Source organism: Haemaphysalis longicornis, unplaced genomic scaffold, assembly GCF_048455015.1.
Source record: "Haemaphysalis longicornis isolate Haplotype H1 unplaced genomic scaffold, Haemaphysalis longicornis Haplotype H1 scaffold_9, whole genome shotgun sequence".
NCBI lineage: Eukaryota > Metazoa > Arthropoda > Arachnida > Ixodida > Ixodidae > Haemaphysalis > Haemaphysalis longicornis.
This window is the reverse complement of record NW_027526460.1, coordinates 106,509,446-106,530,965: the sequence shown is the minus strand read 5'-3', so window position 1 is coordinate 106,530,965 and position 21,520 is coordinate 106,509,446.

Below are 21,520 nucleotides of genomic sequence, written 5' to 3'. Positions count from 1 at the left end.
GCGCAAAGAATTCGCGCTTCCGAGCTCCCCTGCCTTTGTTTCTGACATACAAGGAAGGACGTTTACACTTTTGCCATGTGTGGTCACTTTCATGACATGTGCTTTCAGAGAACTCTAATGTCCTGTTACTTGTAGAGATGAGGACATTCTTGCTAGACGTTAACGAATGTGAGACCCGCAGGGCGGTTTAGGACACACATTAGTAATGAATGAATGAATGAATGAATGAATGAATGAATGAATGGTGGAACTTGCACATTCTCATGCGTATTTCATCACAGGCAACAAAAATGCTCCGCAAGGAGAGTCTATGTACGAAACCGGCAGGCTTGTAGCGTCCGTAGCACCGACGCTTTTGTCAGTATAGAGTTATTTTAGGAGCCGAACTATTTTAAGTTTTGAAAGAAAAACCCATTCGTCGCATTGCCTAGGCAGGTTCAATGATACAAGTAATCCGCAGACCCCGGAAAAGGACACTTCCGCTGTGATAGCTTGTCTTTTACTTCATTTCACGAAAACCCTTTTTCATGGACCAAAAATTCCAGAATGCTTTCCCTGTCCAATGCGTCATCCCATCTGTTGCGAATACAACCCCCTGTCACCAGCAAAAATAACAGTAATAAATTGTGCAACTAGGTAGCAACCTCCACGCAGTGGTTTTTTTATGAGCGTACACGCAACAGTTCAATTTTTGGCTTCTTTGTCGTTATTCAAGAAAAGTAACGTAGCTTATTGAGATCAGGGGAGGGACGGACTTTAGCGGAAAACGCAACGCTCTAGTAACGTTTTCCCTATAAGTTATGTGATATAACAAAGCCACGAGGTTCGTGAGGTAAACCTAAATTTCTGTGGGGTATGAACTGCTTTGCCTAAATCTCATGACGCCATAGACGAAAAAACGCAAAGATCTCAAGCTCATCACGTAGATAGTATACAAAGCCGTCTTCGCGAGTACAAGTAGAGTACACTCTCCATATATTTCCACGACCGCGCAAGGTATTTCATGTGAGCAGACTAGTTGTCTGCACTGACAAGACATTCTCCTTGTTGTCTGAAACAGCTTACAACAATCACGTCTCCTCTTTTCGAAAGTGATGCCAGGTGCTAATGTTTTCCGTCAGTTGTAAACGTGTTCAACGCTTTTAGCAACGCCTCAGGCGGACATCAACGCGGAAGGTCTGCTGGGCTCGGAAGAGCAAAAATCAATGTCATACATATAACGGCATTTAGGTCTCCTGATGTGTCCCTGACAATAGGCACATAGATAACCACTTGAACTGTTTTGTAAAAAAAGATAATAAAAATAAGAAATAAATTATGAAGGCCAGTTCCTGCTTGTACCTTTAAGTAGGCAAAAAAGCTTCATGCCATTGGCTTTCCTTGTGCTTATCAATCTTCAAGCAGACACTACCACTCCCACGGGGTGTGTCAAATTTTGGACTGTCACGGAGGTAGATGGATGCGTCCGGTGGAGCTGCCTGCAAATCAGTCTCCAGGCAGAACGCCACCAGTAGTGGGCTTTGAGATGGAGAGGGGTATTTCCCTCCGGTTTCCCGAGTGTATCCGCCCTGTTTCCCGCTAGGACACAAAGAAATGCCGAAATATATAGACATACAGAAAACTCGGTTCGAAGGCCATCCTGCAATATAGACTGCATCTTGGGTTCCACGACCCCGTCCTTAGCGCCACTCTTTCATCGGCGTGTCGGGCAGGACGGAGCGGGGATCACGCGCGCAATTGTTTCGTGGGAACTAGCGTCAAGTGTACAGCTGTTGGCATTGATCAATAACACGCGCCCGCACTCCACCATGGGACAGCTCGTTAAATTTGGTGCGGCATTGAACTGCGACAAGGACTTCTGTGGATGATATTGTTCCGATGAAATATATCATCCCCACAAATCCTTCCGGTGAAGCTCTCAGTGTTACATATCGTTGGCACAACAGCTTTGTGCGCCCTGAGATAGAGAAAATAGCATTCACACATCTTTCCACCCTTTGTCTACTTTATTTCGTGTCCTTATTGAGTTTCTGTACTCTGGAGCAATGGCTAGATGAAAAACGTCTAGTAGACGTAAACTGATTTGAGCCGTTGAGTACAGTGCAGGTGATACTAAGCCTTCCAACGGTGGTCGGCAGCCGGAAAGTTGGTCATGGAGAGAATGAGTACGCAGTTTTTTAGCGCGCGTTCGTCACCTACACGATGTCATAAAACAAACCTCAAGCCGCGCAAAGTGGCGTAGAATTAGGCGAGGCGTGTTTTGAAAAAAATATTTCTCGCAAATATTCAAGCCATTTGCGCTGTAGAATAACAGCGGCAGCTTCCTGTACATACGGCGACGTTTGCAGGTTCTTGGACCCGCCCCGTACATGCTCACCCTATAGCCTTCTAGCGCAGACACAGTACCGCCTCCGACGAGAACACAAAAGAACCTAGTTGTGGGCATAAAAGCCGGAGACTGACCACGCGGCTCGACCCCGAAAGAGCTGTTGGTGGACCTTTATTACTCCATGGGACTGTGTTACCCTAAAACCTCCACACGCGCGAACGACGGTTTCTCAAACGGCCCTGCATCACTGCCGCGAAAAATACACGTAGCGGCATTTATTCCGCCACCTTGAGGAACTTTTGCGGTCGAATAGTGAAGTGCCCCGCCACTGCATTCATTCCTGTCACTGGGATTCATCCACGTGGCGGCTCATAAGAGCAGTGCTTCTAGTGACGACAAACACCAACATGTTCAACGCATCCAGCGCAAACTATTTGTAAGTTGCCTATAACGAGTTCTCGACACCTGTTACTGAACAACATGGCTTTGATCCCCACAGGAGCTTGTGTGCATACACTGCGGACGCGAGTTCTGTCCGACGGTATGCAATGTAGATCCGTGATTCCCTAACGCAAAAGGGGAGAAAAAAAGGGCATCATTGCTGGCCTTTTATCCGGCCCAAAGGGAACTACCTCATAACCAAAAAAGAGTCAAATACCGGCTAAAACCATCATTTTGGTTTCTTTACTGATTACTTTTTTAGGTCGACGGAACACCATTCAGAGAGCTACCTAATCCCGTTTTTTGTTGGTTGAAAAATGTCTACCGGTCGGCGTTATTACTTTTCTTCTATTCAGTCTTTGTAGGAATTAAACGTTGCACATGAACAGTTTGTAGTGCGAAGGGCATAATTTCAATTACTTTTTTGTGCTATTTATTGGTTATGAATTTTCCATCCACTTCAATACAAAAGCAGACAAACAAGATTTATAAAACTTTGACTAAAGAAGAAACTCTTCCTTCATTTGAGCGCACATTCAAGTCACAGTATTGGAATAACCGTTCTTTACGAATGTTCAGTTGTCCTCGCCTAAATACACGAAATATTTACAAGACTCTATCGTCGCGGGTTAAATGAACGCTTACAAATGATGCAGCAGTTTTCAGGCCAAAATGATCAGTCCAACTTCATAAAAATGCGCTAATGACACAGCAAAGTGAAGGTTTGTTATAAAAAAGAAACTGGATTTCATGCTTAAAAAATAGGTACAAACACAGAAAGAGTCAAAAATAAAGTAGGGAGATATAGACTAAGCCTCTGAATGTTGTAAACATGCAAGCCACTGGAGCAAGGTTCTCCATATAAAATTTCAAATTGGAATCTGTAAAGTAAAAAGAAATATTACTATGTTGTCTTTATGCTTAAGTATGCTTTATTTGCAATTTAGTGCTTATTGCAAATGCTACATCGTTTACTTGTGGTTGCTATAAGTAAGTGTTGCGGGCGTCCTCCTCCATTGGAACATTTACGGTGCTATTTATCACTCAGAGAATTTTACGCGTCATATTCACTACAGAAATAAATGAAGCACAGCTTGCTAATTCAATGTATTGAAGTGCGTTGTGAATACTGCAGAATGCTGACAAAAGCAAAAAAAAATTCTAAGATCTACTAGAGTGTTTGCTGAGTGTATGACAAGGTTCAAATCTTCAGATATCTTCAGTGAGGGATAATTGGTCTTGTTTGAAACTAAGGTGGTGTGTATGAGATATGGTTGAAACGAGTTTTTTTTCTAGGATCACTGAATAAAATTCAGCTTCCTGGGACCATACCAATGATGGTGCAAGAGCAGCTATGCAGCAGTCATAATGACGAAGTAATGCGAAGATACATGACAAAAACCGTCTCACGGCCGCATACTGTTTTTGACGGTTGTGCGAAGGGGCCAGTATTTTTTGCACTCCCAGCAAATATAGCCGATACCAAAAGAATGAATTCGCAAACGGTTTATAAAAAACCGGCTTTCGCACATAAAAGGTGATGAAAAATAAGAATAATTCAGATTTAACGGTACGAATTCTATAGGTAAAGGATGATCGTTACAAGCATTGGGTATGTTCGGTGGTTAGACAACAGTGCTTCCGCATTGAGTACGTGAAAAGAAGCGCTTCGGCGTACTCGTAACTTTTACCGGATTGTCCGCCCGCTTTCGCTGCAATGAATGCAACTAATTTCGAATGTAACTTGGATGCGTATGTTTCATACTTTCCGTGGTATACCTAAACTTAGCCTGCTCTCCCCCATTTCAAAAATGTTCCTGCATGCAAGCACGAACCTGTGAATACAGATTGGGCCACCACGGGCGCACCTCGAGTCTCTTCGCGGCATAATTTTTATGTGGGCATAGAAACTTCTTCACCAACGAGTTTTGTTGAAGTATACATAGTGCAATGCCGTCTTGCTTCTCATTTACATCGCTTTCTCTGTGATCTACTTTCGTATGGAATTACTCGTCACAATACGTAGTCGCCAGGCCGCCATATCCACTGCCTTCAGAATTCGGTGCTGCCAGCGTAGGACGCGGATCAATGACTAACCTAACATCCTGCCTAGGGTTAGTCTGCGCGAATATTTTCCCTGGAGTTTTGCGCGACTCCAAAAGTCGCAAGTAAGAACGCCGTAAACCAAGTCCTCGTGGAATACCATTTCGTGTTTCATTCCTCTTGAAACCAGAGGGACAGAAGAAAGTCGCCAGTGCCTCCATATCGTCAACTTTCGCTTCGGCGCCTGCGTGGCAGAGAACCGGCGAAGCAAGAATCCGGAGTCGAGCGAAACCGACGGCGGCTCCTTTATGAATTTTAAAGTAGCGTGGTTCGGCGACCGAGATGCATTCCTTGTTCTGGTCCTTTCGCCACCCTGTCGACGTTAGACGTATAGTTTTTTGCCGCAAGCATTCCGGACGCGCTTCCATACTTTCCTCATTTGAAATTCAGGGAAAGAAGACGATTCCACGTACAGGCACCCATCTTAAAGACAGTCCCACCGAAAGTTTTGTGTACGCACTGGAGACGCATCCAGAGTGGCTCAATCAGCTTGACTTAGAGAACTCTTGTCTGACAGAGGGAAAGAACACTTTGTCTTGCTTGCAAGCCCCTTTTCCCATCACTTGTTTCAAAACCTTGTCAATCTGTAGTCTTGAACACTTCACATATGAGTCCCAGCCAGGGTTCCTAATATGACGCACCAGTGCTAGGTTTGCGGGAAACCCTTCACCAGAACCATCTCCGGGCTCTCAACCACGCTTCTTGCTTGGTATAAAACACTTGACGACGTGTTCTACTTACATTTACTTCTAAACCGCTGGGAGAGCTAGAAAAAGCCTTGGGCTGGCTTTTACCTCTCGTTTCTAGTTTTCTGTACTGCAAGTTTTCTTCTCCAAAGGTGCAGTAAATCAGTACAGCAGCGAACAAAACACAACTGTCCTGCAGTCGTTTATGCTTTGTAGGAGCAGTGTGTATGGCGGGAGCAAATATGACCCATTCCAGCCGCTGGCTTCTGCTGCAGCAGAATGGCTCCTAGATTTGCCCACCCCGCAAAGAGAATAAAAAGAAACGTATATTAGGTGGAGTGCCCGTCTTCTTCCACGTGGGCTCAATGTTGCACACGTTTGACCTCATTGAAGTTCCATCATCAATTACCCCAAAACATCTGCGTTGAGTAGTTCCATTCGGCTAGAACAAAATTATAACCAGCTAACATTTGCACAACTTACTGAGTACGATTGGCCAGCGACGAAAGCACGCCAACTGAAAAAAGCCCTCGGCGGTTTTCGATAGGACATTGATGATTTTGCTTGCAAATTCATCAGAAGTGCTTAGTTGTCCTCAAACATTCTGTCTCCTGCCTTGATTTACGCAGAAACATGTTCTGTGCAAACAATTAACAATACTCACAACCCTTTCTTGCATCTTCAAATTTCTACGTTTGTTTATTGTTTTAGCTTTACAAAGGAGGAGACCTTACTCCCATATGTAAATTGTTGTAAAGAAGTTTCACAAATAGTCCTGGTCGAGATATGAAAGCACCCGGTAGGCAAAAAGCAGCAGATGAGGGCACTAAAATAAAGACACCAATAAAACTGCTCAAATATAGAGACAGGGCGTAAATTCTGCGGCGATGCTACCGCCGGAAAAATTCTACATGCCTCTAAATACGGGTTGCCCTAAAATGCATCATTCTTACGTTGAGAACGCGTAAGCCCCATCAATCGTTCCAAAAGAAGACTTCAGGTAGATGCACGGAACATACAGCTATAAATAGGGCTGCTGAAAGGCAGCACGACGCTGTCTCCTTTCCATCGGCTCCTGTTGTGTACTTTAGGGTAGGGTGCGCAGCCTCGCCTCGTCTGCGGCATAGAGACGTCTGTGCGACTGTGGCAGAGCGGTTATCTTTGGAGCGACACCTATAAGAAGAACCTCGACAAGTAATAAAAATATAAAATCTCATTCAATTGGAAAGTGGAACTTCAAGCACCAAGAAAAACCACCGGAAACCGAAACACACCTGTTCAGTTGTGCGTCGAGAAATAACGCACAGAAAAACCCTGGAGCTCACTTTCTTGTTGCAGAGCTTTTTTACCTGAACTTTGTGTTAAAATTCGTTGGGAATAAATTTCGGCTGAAATGGACCTTGAAGACAATAGTGTTTCTGGCAAGAAATCGCTTGGCCAGCTTGTGCAGCAGAGTAAATGCGGGCCAGTCTGAATCCCAAGCATCTACGAATAAGCATACCACACGTTTTACGGAATGCAGTCCCAAAGTTGTATGGGACCTACTACTTTCATGTTGCCGCTCATACACTGGGTCATAACGAGTTCCTCAACCAACACCGGCAAACAGAACATGTGAGTACACTCAAAGCACTTACAAAAGCAAGCTTGGGTGCATTGCTTATCGTATGGGTGTAGGACACCCCAAGAAAGCTGCACCATCATGAAGAAGTAAAAAGATGCAAGGGCGCGGAAATCTTCAAAGGCGGTTAAATCTACTTGATGAAAGTTAAGCAAATTATTATGCCATCATCGGCTTAACAAAGAAGAAGCCGTGTAATTCTGTGGGACAAAGGTCCGCCGCCGCGGCTGAGTGGCTAAGGCGTTGTGCTGCTGAGCCCAAGGACGTCGGTTGAATTCCCGGCCGCGTTGGCTGCTTTTCTGAGTGAGGTGAAAAACGAAAACGCCCGTGTGTACGAGATTTCGGCGCCCGTTAAGATGCCCAGCTGGCCAAAATTATTATGGAGCCCTCTACTACGGCCTGCCCCATAACCTGCGTAGTTTCGAAGCGATAAACGCCACAATAAAGCAATCAATCAATCCAGGATCAAGAAGGGTGAACAGTGCAAGATGGGACAGTGTCTACGTCCGGTTTACGGTATGAGTTTTAATTTGACTTTTTGTTGCTTTGTCGTTTGCGAAGAACGTATTCATTTGCGTGGCGCAATAAATAAGGTTCGTCGTGAGCGACCGCGTTGTGTACTTTCCGTTGTCAGCTCCCCCTCTTTGCGCTCCTTTGCTGTTTTACAGGAACAGAGCAGCGTGTCCGTGTGATTTATATGCTTTGTGTCAAGTCCGCTATGCCGAAAGATTTAAAGATACCATCTAGCCCTCCAGTTCATTCTCGACGCCTTTGCATCCCGGAATGCCATCTTTGGTCGTTTGTGCCCACTGGCTTAACCACCGCAATGTCGACTCGGATACTGAAAGTATATTTTCTACCAACTAGCCGCCTTCTGCAGGCAATTTTTTAGGCGTTTCGCTTAAATACACGACGGATGGCTGAACATTTACTTCACGCTTGATGTATTCACATTACGTTTTTCATTTCTGCAATCATTGCAAGACCGTTCGAAGCGCAAAACGTAAACGAGAGACGACGGGAGGGCACAGGGACACGCGCAGGGACAGGGACAGGGACAGAGCGCGTGTCCCTGCGCCCTCTCGTCGTCCCTAGTTTAGGTTTTGCGCTTCGAATGGTCTTGCAATGGAATACCAACTTGCAGAGAAGTCCGCCTTAGTCAATTCTGCAACCAGTTATCTACTAATAATTCAATTACTAGGGATTATTCTAATGCTGCACAGGAATATAAATTAAGGTATATCCAATAATCTTTTGTCCATAAAGTATAGGAAGCTGAGTATTGCTAGATAACAACCCGACATAAACATGGCGCGATCTAGGGAGAGACACACCTCAAGATAATTAGCGCCGTTTCCCGATCTAATTCCAGATTAGACCGGCAGCGGAGCACTCACCTTAAGAGATTGTCCGTTCTTCCTGGTTTACAAATTTTACACTTGTGGTAAAGCAGGGTTGGTTTGTGTTTTGTTGCGACGTTGTGATCCCACCGCGGACAACCCGTTGGTGCATACGGGAGGGCGTACCCGATGCGAGCTTTGTCGCCTCCGACATGCGTGTGGTAGCGTGGTGAAGCGTGCGGCCAGCCAATGTTGCTGCCTCGAAAAAGACCAGAAGCCGACGGCAAAGTTAAGTTGTTTACTTCATGGCGAGAAAGGGGCCAATGCCAGACAAGAGGAATGCCCCGACAGGCAAGGTTACAGCCCACGACTCGAGCAGAGTGAATTCATTGATTCACTGCTCAAAGAGGAATGAACTATAACGCTTGAAGGGTCTTATTTAGACCCAAAGCGCTAAAGGTAAAACAAGCGTTCCCTCTAGATTGTGCGCACGACGCGAACGGTACAGACACACACAACCCTCTTTCCAGAGTTCGTGAGAGGTTGGTAGTAGCGGCGCACGCTGAGTCCGAGAGAGGGGAGAGAGGAGGTCTCCGCAACAACTTCCGCGACCTTCGGACAAGTCTCTGCGTGTTGCGTCGGCTGGCACTGAAGTTAGAATGACGCCGATTGTGAGGCGCCAGCGATCCAGACATGTAGCCACGCATTTGGATCCGTCGGCTGCAAGCGTGAGTCACCAACACGGGGGCCCGCTTGAAAGGCGCACGTAGTGGAGGCTTCGCCACAAAGCCGGGGAGTGTTGCACAAAACACTGCGGTGGGCTGATTCGTAGCAGATTCCCCACCGGGGGTCCGAGATCCTGATGAATAAGTGTCTGCAACCGTTGTACGGAGGGATGCTTTCGGAGAGAAGTGCTTGCCAGATGCTCGACACCAGACGTAGGCTTCACCACACCGGGCTCGAGCTTCACCGCGCCCGTCACTGGACGAATTGTGGCCCCCCACGAACGTCTCTGGCTTGCTCAGGCGAGCAACAGAACACACAGGAAGACACAACCGCATCGGCGGCAAGTGCAAAGACAAATCCACACTGAAGCCCTACCAGGCTTTTACTTGCGATGAAATACGTGAATAACTAACTACAATAGTTATATTTTAGCCCAGCAGTACTTCAGACAAGCACACAAACTTGAAAGGTCACATTTCGCGTGATTGGAAATGTCCCACACAATAATAAACGTAACCGTAAATAGCGAAACCTGCTGTAGGAAAAAAATACAATTGAGAAAATCAGGCGTCTACAGGCTACTTCTCCCACTGAAATCTGCGATTTCAGCTCTCGTCATTGCCCTCAGCTTTCCCCTTTTTGAATCGCGCCTGAGGTGAGCCCGTTTTCTGGAAGCTGCTGCAAGCGGTCGAGAGGACATCGGCCTTCTTCCGAGAGGTATCTCGAGTGCGCGGAGAAAACAGCTCTAATTTCCACCGCTCGAGCAAGGCGTGCGCTTTCGTTCTCGGCCGCTTCGAAGTCTGCTGAGACGCGGCACAAATTGTGTGCATGGCTCTGACACACCGCAGGCGCGCACAGGAACTGTTGCGGCACATTTTTGTGACACCGTCGGTAAGTGAACACTGAAGGGTGTTTTTGTTCTCTTTGCCGGCTTCCAAGGCTACACTAGGTACGAACTGCCTGGTCTCTGAAGTGGCCCAACCCCAGGCGCACGGTAATCACTACTCGACATCGAGTATCTGAGTTGGAAGTGGAACGCTAACGGCTCGCTCAGTTGTGGCGCCGTCGCTACGCTCAGCTGCACCGTCAACACCGTCCCGTGTCTCAACTTCCTGCTCTGCCCCGGCGTAGCTCGGTTCTGAACTCGCGTCCGGAGGAACACCGTTCGTTTGAACGAACTTCTGTTGCGTCCTTTCGCTAGCGTCACGGTTGAGGCTTTTCCGCGGAACCTCGTTAGCTTGCGAACTGTGCGCGTTCGGGTCGGTAGCCGTTTTCAAGGCCTCCCGTGAACCTGAGCACTCCGAACCCGGTGCTGACACATCTGCGCTCAGAGTAGGGGCCTTACACACAGTGGACTTACGCTGCCCTATGTTGTGAGCCTCCAGAAATGCACTATCTTCGCTATCTTTCTGAGTCTCGCCGGTCCTCTCAGAGGTGGCCGCGTTTTTTCTCGTCGCTCGACATGCCTTCGCCCGGCGTTATCTAGCGAACTGAGTCGAGGACTTACTGGCTGGTCATTTTTCCCCAGCAATTATTGCGTTCTGGCCGGCTTCGCCCTCCGCCCGTCTTTTTCTCTACACCCACAACCGGCGCGGTCTGTTTAGACCAAACATTACCTCTACCTTCGGTGTACTATGGCATTATGTGGTGATTGTACATGTTCATGGAATGAAAGCATAAAGAATAAGCAAGAAACCAAGCCCGGGCACGAATCGTATAAATCTGGCGCAATTTAGCCCTAGCAACGTTTTCTAATGAGTGTCGAAGTATCTCCTTTATCCCGTTTTGTTTCCACACTACGTTGAAATGCTTAACTAACCTAAACGCCAAATTTAATACTCATAATTACAGCTCAAACACCGTGCTTGCAATTTTCATTGCATATTTTAGTTTTTCCACTTGAGACGTCGCATTACCAGGAGTAGGAGATCTGTTCGTTACTCAGAAAACATGAAGCTATGCTCTTTCTTCCTCAGAGGCTGCAAGTGCAGCAATAGAGCTACCATAAAATGCTTCAACTGAAGTAAAAAAATGGGTGTTTCCAGAGATTTCTGAACCAAAGGGCGAAATGGAAGAGCAGGCGAAGTAGTCTATCTCTATTACTCAGTTTTCTAGTAACCAGCTCCCGGCGTAGCCCTAGCGCTTTCCTCGCCTATCTAGTACGAGCGTGAAGTTTACATTCCGATACATTTGATCTGCTGAAATTGTCTAATTTTCTTTTTCTCTAATTTCACCTTTTTTGCGGAACTCCTAGCTTTGAGGTAGCGCTTGTTTTTTTGTAATTCTTCAATGTGAATAGCTATTGGCTAGTTATGTACCACCCATGACGTTTGTATGTTTTCACATTACCTAATATTTTTCTCACAATGTTGTGTCTTCCCCGTTTTGTCCTGGCCCAGATCTTTGCACGTAATATAGCGAATTCTCTTATACCGTACTATTGCGGCGCTTCATTTTCAGGAGCCTATTCTCTTGCCACAACTCTTGATCTGAAGCTCCTTGCACAGGGGATGCTTTAATAGCATTAAACTTAATGCACTACATCCTGCGTTAGCGAATATTTGTTCTTTCTTCGAAATCTGAGGCAGTTGCACGACCGTTTGCGCATGCATTGTGGACCACAAATATTGTAGCGAGACGCAAACTCAAGAAGATGATGGTGGCGGTAAAAGGACAAATAGATTTATTAAAAGGCGAACTTGTGCCTCACTAAAACGAACACCCTAGTGCCGCGGCCACCGAGCTTTCTCTTGCGCCGCCAATAGACTCCCTGCTTCTTCTTCAGCACGTGGCGTAGTTGGCTGGGCGCTGTTTGTTGGTGGGTTGCTCCACAAGGCATCCTTTCCTTCTTTTGTTCTTTGTGGCTGGGCGTGTGCAACAGGCTATGCCTTGACGTTAGCCCCCCTCCCTAAGGCGCGTCGTCCCGATGCGCAAAAGGGAGTATTTGAGTCAGATACCTTGGGCGTCATTACAGAATGTTACCTTGTATAGTAGGGCTTCATGCGCACTACATGAACCGTTTCTGGTCGAGGCTGGCGACGTGCCGGGAAAGCAAGGCTGAATGATACGACCTCGTACGTAACGTCGCTTAGTCGTCTCAACAGTTTGTAAGGTGCGCAGTATCTTCTCAACTTTTCGGAGAGCCCACGGCGTTTTACAGGCGTCCATACCCAAACTTCATCCCCTTGCTGGAATTACGTGTGCCTGCAGCGTAGATTGTAGTGGCTTCCGTCATGGTGCTGTTGATTCCTGATGCGGACACGGGCTAGCTGTCTTGCCTCTTCAGCGCGCTTCGTGATCTCTTGGGCAGAACAGTCATCATTTTCAACGTGGGCTGTTTGCACGACCTGGTGACGGCGAGCGCGGCTGAAGCCTGGCAGTTGCTTTTGCCGCAAAATAAACTTGAATTTCTGGATGTCATTCACCAAAGCGGGGGCGGGGAGCAGATGGCGAAACGGGAAGTCCAATTTCTCGGTACGGGGAGTGACGGTAGACGTGATCTGCTTCACCGCAGTGATAACACAGCGGCTGGTTGTCAACAGTACGCCACACGTCCGTCTTGCGTACCTGAGGATGGGGTCTGGGCTCGGGCCGCGGTCCTAGTACAGCAACTATCTGTCGACGTGGTGCCGTTGACCTGTGGAACTGTGGGCGAGCCAAGAAATTCGCGTAGCTCACTTGCGGCTCGAACTGTGGGTGAGCCAATACATTCGCGTTGTTCACTTGTGGCTCTTCCGGGTGATGTTAAGGAAGTGCAAGTGCCGGGCGAATTTCCTCACATACGACCTCCACAACAGAAACTCCAAGTGGCTGGTTAGGATGGACATTATGTTTCTGGAGTTCTTCGCGTACAATTGAGCGGATGAGGTCACGCAGGGAGCTCTCGTTGACTGCAGGCAGAAAAGCAGTATTGACCAACGATGCGCTGCTTGCGTGATCGTACTGGAGGCATCGGTCATGGAGTGCTCGTTCGACGGGCGTAGCCCCCTTTTCAAATTCGCGTACAGTCCGCGGATGATTCTGTACAAACCCGGCAAATAGCTGCTCCTTAAGGCCATGCATTAGGTAGCGCAACTTCTTGGGTTCAGACAAGTCGGGGTCCGCCTTCGAAAACAGGCGCGCCATGTGCTCGGAGAACACGATTACACTCTCATTCGGTTTCTCAACGCGCGATTCAAGAAGTCGTTGTGCGTGTTCTCGCCGGTCCGTGGTAGAGAGTGCTTCCCGTAGCTCCTGGCAAACTTATACCATGTTCGCAAAGACCCTTCTCAATTTTCAAGCCATGTTCTCGCATCGTGATCCAAAGAAAAGTACACCTGTTGCAGTTTTTGAACCTGGTTCCACTGATTGAGCGAAGCGACGCGCTCAAACTGATTGAGCCAGTCCTCCACATCTTCGAACAAGTCACCATGAAAGATTTCAGGCTGTCGAGGATGTTGGAAGGTCACTTGAGGATGGAAAGTCATCTGTGAAGATTGTGCTTGTTCCATCGCTCGTTCTTGACGAACATGACGAGCCGACGCGTTCTTCTCCGGGAGAGTGGAAAACTCAGGAGCGAGGCTTAGCAGTCGACAGCTGCTGCGATGAACCAGGGCGTAGACAGGTGCCGGTTTCTTGGAGCTTTATGTACGCGAAGCAGGAGGAGTCCCATGCTTGGGGTTGATGATACCCCGCACCCCCACCAGTGTAGCGAGGCACAAACTCAAGATGATGTTGGTGGTAAAAGGTCAAAAATATTTAATAAAAGGTGAACTTGTGCCTCACTAAAACGAACGCCCTAGAGCTACTGCCACCGAGCTCTCTCTCGCGCCGCCGGTAGACTCCCTTCTTCTTCAGCACATGGCGTAGTTGGCTGGGCGCTGTTGGTTGGTGGGTTGCTCCACGAGGCATCCTTTCGTTCGTTTGTTCTTTGTGGCCGGGCGCGTGGAACAGGCCATGCCGTGACAATATGAACTACCTCGGTTGTTAAGGGAACGATTCATGATCATAGCAACTTCTACGTTAACCCAGTGTTCATCATTAAGCAACTGAGATGGGAAAGAGTCTCATTATGTAGAATATTTAGTGGTTCAAAAGCAAACCTAATACGTCTGCTTCACGGGCGTCTTGAAGTCCTGTGCACAAAATGTCACTTGACTCAAAGTGGTCGTGGAGGCTGAACGATGTTTTTAGATGACATTGAATTAAAATTATTTTTAGGTCAAAGAAGCCCCACGGACGACCTTCGAAGGTCTTAAAAACCTTCAGAACTCTAGCCTGCGTACCCTCGGATGCAGTTCCCCCACACCCCAATACAAAAATGGATATTACCGAGTAAATTTGCACCTCACAAAACAGGGGCTAATATTTACTACTTGGTTTAATTTTATCACTTCCTAGTTAAGATTGCAGATAAACTTCCTAGTTTTAACAGCGATGGTACAAAATGCCTAAGGGAGCTCTATTACCCATTCCTCATGCTACTCAGCATCTTGTTAGAAGTATATACCCTCAGGTAAACCCTACTAAAACTTACTAAGGCTTGAAATGGAGTTAGTTGGGTACACATTATTCACACTTAGAACAGCACAAAAACGAAGATGGAAGAAGTGACAAACTACTTCCGTCCTCAACCCCGGGCTGTTTTTAGTGTGAATAATGCCTACTAAAACGTTACGTATATAGAAAATTAGGGGAATATAGAATTCATACGACGTATTACGCAAACAAGCATACCTAATCTTTATATCCTGCCAGAAACAGGAGAATCAAATGATTTCGAAGAATAAAAAGTTCGATATGGTTTTCGTGTTGTTGCCTTAATTAAAGAGTGAAATATGGCGCCATGGGTTTTCCGTGTACTCCGTATAAACGGAAATAATAGCGACCAAAATGTCGCGTTTCTGGTGGTCATAAAGAGATCAAAACAGTGTCAAAATTGTCTAACCTTATGCTTACCTTAACATAATTGCTTGTGGAATAAAATCTCTTTTTGCATTTCGGCCCTGTCTCAGGAAAGGTAAGAATTTAGTATTTCCATATTTCTATATATAAGGAGAGCCTAGTATGTTTGACTTTTATAAATGTTATAATTCACAATGGCGTTCTTTGGCCTAGTTATATTCTGAAGTAATCCCATTTTCTAAGTTAGGAGAAAATTAAAAAATCAGGGAAGCATGCTCTCGCGCGCAGGAGTTGAAAGACGAAGCTGTTGTAGTTGAGCATTGCCAGAACCACAGTTCCGTTTCAGCATCAATGTTTATTTGCCTAGCAGCGGTGCCAGTAATCGTCATCGTATGCATCGAATAGGTCATCGTCGTGGCGGCGAGTGATGGATGCAAAGTCATCCTCGCCGTTGCAGACTTCCACCAGCCCTATAGTGGAATAGCTCCTTTAAATAGCATGTATTTAAAGGAGCTATATGGTGTTTTAAGAAAATATATTTTTTGCAGGCGCATTATACAGTAAATGTGGTTGTTCGATATGAATACGGGATTGTTCAGTCTTCGTCTCAAACTATGCGGAAGATATACTGCTGCAGATCTGGATTTAGAATAAAATGCACCACTTTTTGCAGATTCCTGAGACCAATTGATGCAAGAAAATAGGAGGTATCCCCAGTGGCTGCAAGTAGTTAAGATGTAAGCAGTGCTGAAGCACCCGCCATTCAGCATCGCACCGGCCAGAGAAAACCCGTACCGCGTAGAAAAGTCGTACTCTGTAAGTTGTACTTGTTACAGGAGAAATACCTCATTGTGTGAGGGTCCCAGCGACATTTCTTTACTCGATGATATGCAGTCAAACTACCCCCAACCAAATATAGAACTCATAAATCCACAACCACCAAAATCGAATTATTGTAGTCCTAATAATAATACACGCTGCACCAGAGTCACTAAATGTGATGACTCAACACTTACTGCAAACCTACAGAACCGTTCCGCATATACGGAATAATGGCAATAGGGAATTCATACAGAGTATGACGCGCCCAGGCAGTACTGGTGCGGATATACTTTCCAAATTCAAAGGAATCCGTTAAGGCGTCAGAATGAAAACGTTTGACACAGGTTTCGTGTTCATGCCCTAATTAAAGCGCGAACTACGGCACCTATGTTTACCGTATAGCCCGTATATACAGAATTCATACGGACTGTCTTTTGGAGTTTCTGGCACTCGGACAAAGACGAAACTGGTGCCAATGTTCTTTAACATGATGCCGTACTGTATTATCATATGCGGTGGAGGGGATATATATCCCTCTTTTTTGTAAGTGGTGTGTAAACAAAAATGAAACTTTAGCATTCCCGTAAATCCGTACAGGTGGAACGTTTCAGGACAGAAGAGTGACGAAGATCAGTTGGAAGAGTATAGAGCAATAAAAAGTGGACGCCCGCCAACTCAGCTACACGTGTATTTACAAGTGACGGTTTTCGGTTATCGCGAATTACAAACTGCCGTTGGGCTTTCCGCAATCTTCCCGACGACACATTAAAATATTTTTCATAAGAAGTGGGCCGGGTTTTACGTGCCTCATTGTGCTGCAGAAATCGGGGCAGCCCACTTGCATAGCCAAGGCCGCCTGTCGTCGCCCACATGTGCTGACTGTCGAGGGCCCGAGACCCTGGAGCATCTGCTCTGCTCCTGTCGCCAGCACGAAGCCCCGCGAGCAGAGCTTGGGGCCGCCCTCCAGCGTCTCGGGCTGCCCAGTCACATTCTGATGGACCGGCTTTTCCCCACGGGCCTCAACTCCATTCGGCGGGAAGCATTCCGTCTTGTCCGGGCCTTCCTCAAAGAGACCAACCTCATACAACGGCTGCAGACCAGTGCCTGTCGGCCAGCCTTACGCACTCTTATCTCTTTCTTTCTCGCCCTCTTTCTCTGTCCCTATTTGTTTTCACCTATCCCCTTTCATTTCCCCCTGTCCCTTTCCCCCGGGGGGGAAATCTTACTGCCGGCCTGCTCGTGGCCCCCCCTGCCGGCGGACTGGGCTGTGTCGGTCGGTTTCGGCTGTCCTGCTTTGGTCCGTCGTAATGGCAGGAGTCAGTGGTGTGCCAGGCCCACTGTATTGGGTATTCAACGCCCATGGGAGCTTAAGTAACTCCCAGGCACTCTGAGGGCAAGTGCCTTCCAAGAACACCCATGCGTGATGCGGACGCAGGCCCGGACAGCCTGGGTGGCTACCGAGGTTGGTGCTTGGAATGGTAATTCGAACAAAATTTGCGGTCGCAAATTTCTGTGCATCAACTTTGATTCTTTTTGGCCGGGGGTGGTAACGCGCCCCTGTAATCCAGTGTTGTGGAGGCCTGGGGGTCAATGTTGCGAAGTGCAACTGCACCAAGCGGTACAGTTTGTGTTATAGTGGCGCACGGTTGCTGAAGCAATGTGAGCGCTGCTATGAGACCGGGGGAGTGGCGAGCCCCTGTAATCGCAGCTAGGAAGGGGCCTATTAACACGAACCGATCTGCTCGCCGAGAAGGTGACGAGGCCTTGTAACCCAAGTCATAGGGGTACGTGCGGTACCGTTCGTTTTATCGTGCCATGCTGAAGCATGGGTACACACAATGAGGCCGGGGGTGTAGCGAACCTCTGTAACCGGAGCATGGAAGGGGCCTTTAATGCGAACTGGTCTGCTGACCGAGGGAACTTGATGAGCCCTCGTAACCTTCAGTCTTGGGGGCGAGTGTGCAGAGCCACAGGGAGTTCCTCAGAGGATCCCTTGTATCCCGAAAGATGATATTTGTGGAGCAACTATGACTCTCTTGGCTAGGGGAAGTAGCGAGCCCCTGTAATCCAGTGTGGGAGGAGGCCAAAGGCTGGGGGTGGTAACGCGCCCCTGTAATCCAGCGTGAGAGGAAGCCAGTGGGTCAATGTTGCAACGTAATCACTGCGCTCAAGCGGTACAGTTCGCACGTAGTGTTGGCGTACCATTGCTGAAGCAATGGGTAGACCACTACTGAGCCGGGGGCGTGCACACCCCTGTAACCATAGCTTGGGGCTCGTTCTGTTGAACTTGCGAACTGGTCTGCAGGCCGGGGGTTGTGACAAACCCTTGTAACCTAATGTCATAGGGGCCAGAGCATGGAAGTACGGTAATTCCACGAGACCTCCTCGAGGAATCGGGGAGGCCGCACAATCCCTGCCCTGGGAGCGTGCAATACGGCCGCCACTGCGGAGGTTCCTGGTACAATTGGAATCAGGTCCTACGCGGAGGTCGGGCGGTCGGGTGTCAACCCGGCACTTGGTGATGCGATTGAAGCAGGAAAGCGGATGCAGATCGATCAGCTACGACTTTCTTTGGCTGGGGGAAAATGGCGGACCCCTGTAATCCAGCGTGGGAGGAGGCCGGGAAGTCAAGTTGCGAAAGTAGCAAGCGTACAGTCGTTGCATTGGGAATACCGAGTAAATTCGGGAAACCGTTGCAGGCCGGGGGACTGGCGACCCTTGTAACCGCAAGCTTTGGCGGGGCCAGCGACCTGATCGCTATAAGTCGGGGGGAGTGACATACCCCTGTAACCAAATGTCATGGGGCCAGATGTTGTACAGTCCGTATGAGGACGAGGGGGGGGGGGGTCGCACCCGCCTGTAACCTTGCTGTGAGGGGCCTATGGATTGATCTTCTCTGGCTGCCACGGGACGTGCTACCACGAGCTACTGGGTGTTCCGCAAGGGGGAAAACGAGGAAAGGTGCGGTTAGAACACCGACCGGGGAAACTATCCTGGCTTAGTAACGGCTAGTAGGCCCGGACCGATCTCCTCTGCAGAGCCGCTACACCACGGCGATGCCAAAAGACTCTTGTTCCATTGAGCGAAAGAGTAGGCACAGAGGAGGACATAAGAAAAGGGCTCGCAGACCCAGTGGGACCCTTGCGAACGTGTGTTGGCTTGCCAACATGGGTTTCAGTTCACGTTCGCATACAAACTTCCGGTGTCCGGAGACCAAGAAAAGCAGGTGTTGCAAGTACCCGTGTATAGTGGAAAGCTTCACTGGTGATTCATGAGTACCTTGTGCGGGACAGTTGATCGAGGACGTTAGTACGCATCGGCCGCAGAGCTGGGGGTCGGGGAGGGACCTGGCCGTCGCCACTAAATAGGGCACTTCCTGTCTCCGACAGTTGGGGCCCAGTTATCGGACCCTATGGGTGAGCGGTAACCCGTGGCAGGGACCGCACATTTGGCAATTGGCACTATCTGATGCCCTCGCTGAGCAATCAGTCTTGGAAGAGAGTCAGACAAAAGGATTGGAGCAAAATTGCTTCCCTCATTCCCACCCTTTTTCCCATAACCCATCCCGACGTCCAAGTTCCCGTTCCCAGCAACCCACCCTATCCGGCTTTTTCCTAGGGGGGACAGGAGGGGTCCCCCCGGGCTCGTCCCCCTGGCGGTGGGTCGCAAGAAAGCCTTTCCCGTTTTTTTTTCTCTCCACCTTCGTGTGGACAAAATTCTCTTTGCTGGTTGGCCCTATTTTTGTACTGTTGCAATTGGGTATAGCCGGTTATACTGCGTGTGGTACCGGGGAGCTATTGAAAGCTCCATTTACTCATGTCCCTTTCCCCCGGAGTGGGTTGCATGCTTGTGAACTTTCAAATGAGTTGAAAATACCCACGGTTCACTTCTTTTTACTTTCTATATCAATAAAGCACTCACACCAGTAAAGCGAATACTCACCGCCGACTTCAGACGAACGCATAGTTACACGCCTCCTCTAATTCCTACCACACTACAGCCTCCTCTCTTTCCTATGAATATTCTCTTTCCTACTCTCCACAGTCTACCACGTTGCCTGGGAGGGCTCCCACTCTCTTTACCTCAGCCCCATCGCCTCGCAAAATCCCGAGCAGTGCTGTCATGCTATCCAGAGTGGCAGCCGGCGAATAGCTTCGCTGGTCAAAATTTCCCTCGCGGGAAATTTTGACAAGGAAATTTCTTCACTATGTGTCTAGGGACTTCGTTACTATAAAAAAGTCATATCACCGTTAGTCGAAAAATCACTAATTGTTGTTTCAAATAAACTTTAATCCCGCCTTTGCTTCTCTAAAATGGTACACGTATTCTCTAAGCAAAGACACGCAGTTGCGACTGATAGGAGCTTTTCTGTCTCTGGCAGAAGATGAGGACGTACTACACGTCGCCATCAGTTTGGCTTGTGTTCGTCGGTCTTGTTGCAATGAACAGCCACAGCCTGACGGCTCTCAAGTAAGTTCCGCAAACCTTCGATGGTTTACCGTGCTAGCCTGGCCACGCAAATTTCTTGCCATAAAGAAAGTTGTACAAGTCCTGTCGAATGTGGCTGACACGGAGCTCTTACATCGGTAACAAATAGCCACAAAAGAAGCCTGAAAGCATCTGCACTGCCTCATCAGCCTTAACTTCCGCCATTACCGTCTTCGCCAACCCGCCAGGTACTGTAAGGTGGCGCCATAAATCGCTCTCCCGCCTCCATTAGTTCCTTCCTTCTTATTTTTCGCATTCTCCGCTTTTGCTTTTATTTAGATATTTCTGTTATCTGATTCACTCGCCTGTCTTCTAGGCTATCCTCTTCATTGATAGCCTTAAGGTCGCAATGGAAATGGCGTCTACCGTTTCTCGTCTTGCTACACGGCGCACTACAGTCACGCCGCGGTGGAGGATTTAGTTTACTCCGCGAAAGTTAATAGCTGTTTCTATTAGGATTTATCAGGTGGCTACGCTAACGGGGCACCAAGCTACGACGGCAATGGTTCGTGCTGTTATTTTCATCTGTTCAGAACTATTTCTTTCCTTACTCTTGAGTTGCTTCTCCCTTTTATGGAGACTAGTCCTTCTACGTCAGAAGGCCTCCTTCTTCTGAAAGGCCAGAAGAACGACAGCATCAAGCCGTAAGAAAGCAGCGGCCGCCATGCAGCCGAGCGGTACCGGCTTTATTCGCCCCGCAGTTGGTTACAGAGAACAACTTCTGGCTGGGCTAGTTCGTGAATAGTTGTCATGATTTGGAACGCAACAAAAAAAGACGAATCATAGTAATTGTGACAGGCGCCATCTTACCTTTCTCGTCTACTCTTTCTTTGTCCGTACTTTTTGTTGTTTTCCAAATCATAGTATTTTGTTACAGCGCACATGGTCAATCTCTTGAGGATGCGCAGGACGGGTAAGCGTGTACCGCTGAGTAATGTAATAGAGATGCTGTTTTTGGCCGGTGGTCTTGGTCTTCTGACTTATTTCCATTGTGTATGGTTTCTTCCAGCACTATTTTGAGAGAGACAGAAAAGATTTTAATGAGCTCAAATGTGAGAGTGAAACCCTAGTCCGGGAATCC